Here is a 6736-nt window from a genome sequence, read left to right on the forward strand (position 1 = left end):
TGAGCCAGCGACCGAGCCCCGAGCGCCACTGCCGCTGCCGCCCGCACCGCCCGCCTTGCGCCCAGCTGACCGACGGGCGACGCTCACCCACCGCCCGCCCGCGTCCGCAAGGCACGCTGGGTAATGGAGTTCTCAGGGGTCGCCCCGCTTGCTCATGCCTGGCGCGACCTCCCGTCTTCTGAACTACACGTCCCAGCGGGCGCTGGGAGCGCGCCGCGCAGCCCGAGAGCGCTGATTTGTCAGGCCCGCCCACCCCTTCGGCCGGGTGCGGGTGGCGGAGGCGGGGGAGTTGTGGGAGGTGGCTCTGGTCTTCTCGCACATCCTCATTCTTCGGGCATTGAAAGGACTGGGTGGGAAATGCTGTATATGCAAGGTGTTATGCAAAAGGAATCAGCCCGCTGGAAATGAAGGCTGGTGGAGATGCCCACCAAAAGCTTTGTGTTGAAAAGAAAGTCTTAAGTCGCTGACCCAAGCTGCAATCGAGGTGACGCTGTTGTTTGTAGTAGTGTTAAACCTTTTAAAACTTACTGCAGTTTTAACAAATTATGTACATTTAATAATAATATTACCAGCGGGGTCAGATTTTATGTCCTCATAGCTTGCAAAGCATAAGAGTTCTTAAAGGATAGGAAAGGAAAATAGTGTTTACAGAGTAAGTTATTAAAATGACTTGAGAGAGCAAGAAAGAGTGAGAGAAAGGGAGAAGCAGAGCTGACAGAATAGTCCCCTTCCAAGACATAAGATCTTTATTTCTCATTATCTGATTAAGTAAGTGGTATGTTACAATAAAATAAGCATTTCTGAAAGTAGTGCAATGTTTACCTAGAATGTCAGTGAATTGAATTTATATCAATCTGCTATTACTTCTAAATTTTTCTATCATTTTGGAGGACTTCAGACTTTTTAAGTACCTGTTAAAAGTACCCCTCCAATAATTAAATGCATATATCATTTTCCTTCCATCTTTTCTTATGAAAGAGTTCTAGTAAAGTTCCTTTACTATCCAGGTTGAATGAGACTGTGTGAAAACTAATGATATTTTTCCAAAAATCTGTGTAGGCAGTGGGTAAAATGGCAGGCTGCCCACAAATTACATCTGAGAGACACAAAGTTAACATCTGGCAAGTTTAGTTAACTGTTGTCTGTGTTAATAAAAAGGTAATCAGAAAACAGAGATGATGACAAAGTTCAGAAATAGTTCCATCCCCATAACCAGTATACCATGGGTGATTTGCTTGGTACCTTTTCTGTTAATTTTCTTGTCATCAGTCCTTCAGTGTTATTTCTCCCATGTACTAGAGTACCTTCCTTACTTCCAGTAATAGCTGCCAATTATAAACAGAAATGAGGCTGACAGGAGTTTTACAGAATGAAGGGGAGATTTACCTGAGTTATACTAGTTATTAAACTGGTTGTGCTGCAAGGCAAGAAAACTCTCATTAATTCTACTGAGATTACATATGCATCTGGAAAAGCTCTTGTTTGTTACACAACCTATGCTGCCACATCTGACTGCAAATGTGAAACAGAAACAGAGCACTGGTGTTGTCTTAACTATAATACGTTATCTGTCTCCTGGCCAAGCCTGGTTTCGTTATCTGTTCAAAACAACAAAAAAGTGTCCAGTGCTGTACATTTGGGAAGTTGCTGTGTCTGTGATGAATAAAGAATTTGTTCTCATGCTGGGTAGCTATTAAGAGTGAGGCTTAAGCTGAATGCTTTTCTCAAAGCACACCTTCTCACTATTCTGTCTGCTTTTCCTGTCAGGGATGACTGGTGGTGGAGAGCCTTGCGGAGGCTACAGGGAGTGACTGTTTTAGTCCCCACTTGTCAACAGCATGGGTGTATAAAGGGGTTGCAGTGACTTGATGAGGTGTCCCATCTCTGTTTTTCCCACTGAAGTCAAATACAATTCCTCTAACCTGGGAGATGAAGGGGAAGATGCCCAGCTTCATGACTAGAGCCCCCCTTACATCAAGAGAAAGCATAAATGCCACACTGGCTAAGGAGAAGGAGTGAAGGTAGGGGAAAAGCAGAGTCCTTCAAGCCTCTTTGTTTCATTCTGCATTCAGAAAATGCAGTTGTTTACTTTGAATCATGTTCTAGGTTTGGTTTTTTTTTGTGATCATGAGACTAGAGTTACACTATATGTAGTTGTTTCTTCATGCTAGAAAGGTTCATTTCTCAGCATGAAGGTGAGCATAAATTGAGGAAAAAAGAGTTTTAATTCTGTTTCTGACATGCACTTTGGGCCAAATTTCAAATCTGGAGGGAGAGAGGTCAGCTGTGTTTGTAGATTCAAAGATTAGGTCAAACATTTGGAATTGGACTTGATCCTTCTGGGTCCCTTCCAAGTCAGTATATTCTGTTATATCAGTGAAAATCCTAGTGAATCTAAATTCTTTAACAATCAGGTACTCAATGATTTGTTATTACACCTTGTTTATTAAACCATGACACAAAAGATTTTCTGGCATGACTTCAAGTGGCAAAATGGATACCAGAGTCTCACAGCACAAACCAATACAAGCAATATTAATGGATGATCACTTCTGGAATTTGGGCAGTAATACTTCTCCAGTAGTTTCTTGTTTCTTTTTTTGTTATTTGAAAGAAAGAGTCACATTTAACAGGAAAGGGAACCAAATCTCTCCATTATCCAGTTAAGACTCTCCAGCCTTACTGACAAGTGTCCAGGTTAGCACATTTTAGACAGCATAGGCATATTTTGTTAGAACTTGTGGGGAATGCTGACTCAGGATAAGGCAAAACCCACAAGGCATTGAACTAATTGTGAAATGCCTTGTGTGGAAAAATGACTTCCTGATCCCTGCAGTAGCTGCCAGTGCTTTGAAACCTGATGTTTGAATGTCTGCATTGTGCTCCTGCCTGCAAGACAGTAATATTAAGCTTCTAAACATAATTTGTAATATCTACATTTATATATACATCCATTTACTGTGAACTCCTATTCTGAGAGATACTGTGTAGCTGAAATACTGCAGTGAATTTCTAACACATTGAGCTATTTGAGCTGATTGAGGTGCAAACTGTAAACAGATAGTGAAAAGGGCTGTAAGTCCATAATTTTGGGAACATTTTTACAGCTTTGTTAACCTGACTCTTTATAAACAAAGTAGAGTTTTAACAACGTATTTGACTGTCTCAAAATAGATGAGGTTAATATCAAGTCTACCCCCAAGCGTCTTCACATAATCTCAGGAAAATGACTTCTGATGGAAACTGTGTCAATGAAAACTACCCACAAAATCAATTTTTGCAGAGTAGGCTGAATAGTCTCTTCTATATCAAAAGTGTCTTTGTGTTTGGGAACCAAAGATATTTCCCATGGTGGGAATATCTTGGAGCCTTGCAGTCAGGTAAACCCAGCCCTCCTTCTGCAGAAACTCGTTCTCATTCTGGAAGAGACCCAAAGACTCTTGGACCCATCCCCATAGGGTTCAGCATATCCATATTTCTAAAAGCAGTGCATTTATACCACCAGAGGCCAGAGAAGACACTTGGAGTGGTTTGATTTTACCCCTCATTTTTATTCCTGTTTTATTCATGTTGCAGGCCACTTTTGGCTAGCTGGCAGAGTAACAATGCAGCAGGGTTGAACGAGTGCCAATTTAATTTCTATACAGTTTCACTGCCACATTTTTGAAGGTGGGCAAAGGCCACAGGTACAGGAAATGAAGGGTACAAAAATACCACAGAATGGATCTGTACCTGTTACAGGACATAAACATGGTAATCTACAGAAATGTACTTGAAAGTCCTGTTTGTTTAGGTTAACACCAAAACTTGCTTTTGCCAAGTGCTTACAGCCAAAGGAGAGTGAGTTCCTGGGATGTGCAGTGCAGTGCATGGTAGCATTTCAATTGGCCGGTGTATAGAAGGTTCATAGCATTGCAGAGGGTTTATTCATTTAAGTAGAAGATGTCCAAATAGATCCAAATGAGAAGTTTTTCTATGCTGCCTTGCATAGCAAGGTTAAGAAAAAAACAGTGACAATTTAAATAAATCAGATGTTTTTGCTGAAGATTATACTGTCATTTTCTCCAATTATTCTTGACATTTCACCCATTCATATTGTGATCTGAGTTAATAATGGAAGAAAACCCAGCTCTTGTTGCCTTGTTTATTCTTTGTTCTCAAGGAGATAAGCTGTTTATAAAGATAACTTATTTGTTATTTAAATCACTTTTACAGAATTTGTTTGTTTCCTTGTTTGAGTTTCTAAATATATTGCAACAATTGTGATGCATCTTTGAGATGCCTATTCAATTCACTATGATTTGTACTGGAATTCATTCCTAAATGGGCACAGGTGTTGATAGCTATAATATGCTGGAATGAGTCAAAACCAATAAATGCCCAATAGAGGAAAGATGAAAGAAAATGCACTGAAAACAGCTCTTTTAGGATGTGATAAATAGGCACTTTAATTCACTACTTAATTAGGTATATAGCGCTGAAGATGTGTCTGGAGCAACTACATATTTTAAACAGCTGAACGTGCTAGAGTGTAACTTCAATGACTGCTAATATTTTCAAGATCATAAACATTATTTTTAGAATTAGCAATACTATTCAGGATATAATCAACTTTTGTTTGCAAGCTGTTCCATAGTTCCCTAAAGCAACATTTTTCAATACTTTTGTTAAAAAAAGTTCATTGATATTCTATGAAAACTATTTGCTCACTTTCTCATGTTGCACAGAAATCAAATGCTAGAATGACGATGTTACAAAACCAAAAGTCAGTTTAAGCACTTCCTTCGTGCCTTACCAGGAACAGACACTTTGTAAACTATTTCTTACACAATTCTGCAGACAACATCTCCTGAAGCCCAAACCTGGTCTTTGGGTGCATTTCTATCAGGAATGACAGGCTGGCCAATGTTATGATTAGTGATTCCTGAGTGCCAGTGCCCTTCCCTCAGAGTGCAGGCTTTTTTCATTGTGCCTTTCTGTCAAAAGAACTTTGTAGTTGCAGTGGAGGGGCTTGGATAAGGCAGTCAGGTACCTACCAAAGGAGGAAGGTGGTCAGCATTCTCCCGAGGAGTTCTCAGAAATCCCACTTGGGTATTTGAACTGATACCAAAGACAAGGTTTACTGTATGCTAAGCAGACCCTGAGACTAAATCAGCCTGTAGGGTTTGAATTATCTCCAGAGAAATCTGCTTTTATGTTAACATATCTTGTTGTTGCATTTTAAATACACATTCATAGGCATAAAAATTATACTGATAGACGTGAAACTGATACTGCTGATGTGCAGATAGGTTGTAACTCTGGCCAAGGATATGTGTCCTTAATATTTTACAAATATCTATCCTTAGTATTTCATGGTCCATGTTTTTAGAGATAAAAGCAAATAGCACAAGACAGAAATTATCCACAAATGCAAATTCAGTTGCCAAAACTCCCTGATGACAGCTGTGGCATCCAATACAGGCATGATGCAGCACGATACAAATTACAGACTCACAGAATAGGTAGGGTTGGAAGGGGCCTCTGGAGATCATCTAGTCCATTGCACCTAGAACAGGTCACCTAGCAGGTCTAAGGTCAACTAGAGCAGGTGACACAGAAACGTGTCCGGGTGGGTTTGGATGTCTGCAGAGAGGGAGAGCCTATGACCTTGCTGAGGAGTCTGTTCCAGTGCTCTGCCACCCTCCGTGTAAAACAGCTCTTCCTTGTGTTGAGGCGGACAAGGAAGTTCAGTTTGGAAACTGAACTGGAGTGCATGGAGAGGGCAGTAAGGTGTTGTGTGGGGCTCCAGGTGGGTTTGGAAAGTGGATTTGTACCAAGTGGCTGAAGTGGCTGTGTAGGGAGTGCAGCCCTGGAGCAGCCAGGCAGGTGGGCTCCTCGGGGGCTCCCACATTGCCTGCAGCACAGTTTGGGGGGAAAGAGGGGGAAGGAGCCAGGGACCAGCAAAGGACCTGGGGGTGCTGGTTGACAGCGGCTCAACATGAGCCAGTGTGTGCCCAGGTGGCCAAGAAGGACTCTGGCATGCTGGCCTGTATCCGGCCAGCTGCACCAGGGCAGCGATCGTCTCCCTGTACTCAGAACTGGCAATGCTGTGCCTCAAATCCTGTGTTTGGTTCTGTACTTCTCACTATACAAAGGACATTGAGGGGCTGCAGCGAGTCCAGAGGAAGTCAGTGAAGCTGGTGAAGGGTCTGGAGCACAAGTCCTGTGAGCAGCAGCTAAGGGAGCTGGGGGTGTTTGTTCAGCCTGGAGGAAAGGAGGCTCAGGGCTGACCTTATTGCTCTCTCTAACTGCCTGAAAGGAGGTTTTATCCAGGTGGGGTTGGTCTCTTCTCCCAGGCAGCCAGTGACAGGATGAGAAGACACAGCCTCAAGCTATGCCACAAGAGGGTGGACATGAGGAAGAATTTCTTCACAGAAAGGGTGATTAGATATTGAAATGTGCTGCCCGGGGAGGTGGTGGAGTCACCGTCCCTGGAGGCTTTTAAGGAAGACTGGACGTGGCACTTAGTGTCATGATCTAGTCGACATTGTGGTGATAGGTCATAGGTTGGACTCGATGATCTCAGAGGGTTTTTCCAATCTAATCGACCCTGTGATTCCGTGACCCAGCGGGAGCGGTTCGCCCAGCACCGGCCGCGCACGGGCTCCCCCACAGCCCCGCGGGACTCTACTTCCCAGCGCGCCCCGCGCCCTCGCCGCCGCGCCGGGAAGATGGCGGCCCTTGTGTCGCCCTT

This window comes from Geospiza fortis, unplaced genomic scaffold (assembly GCF_000277835.1).
Source record: "Geospiza fortis unplaced genomic scaffold, GeoFor_1.0 scaffold98, whole genome shotgun sequence".
Taxonomy (NCBI): domain Eukaryota; kingdom Metazoa; phylum Chordata; class Aves; order Passeriformes; family Thraupidae; genus Geospiza; species Geospiza fortis.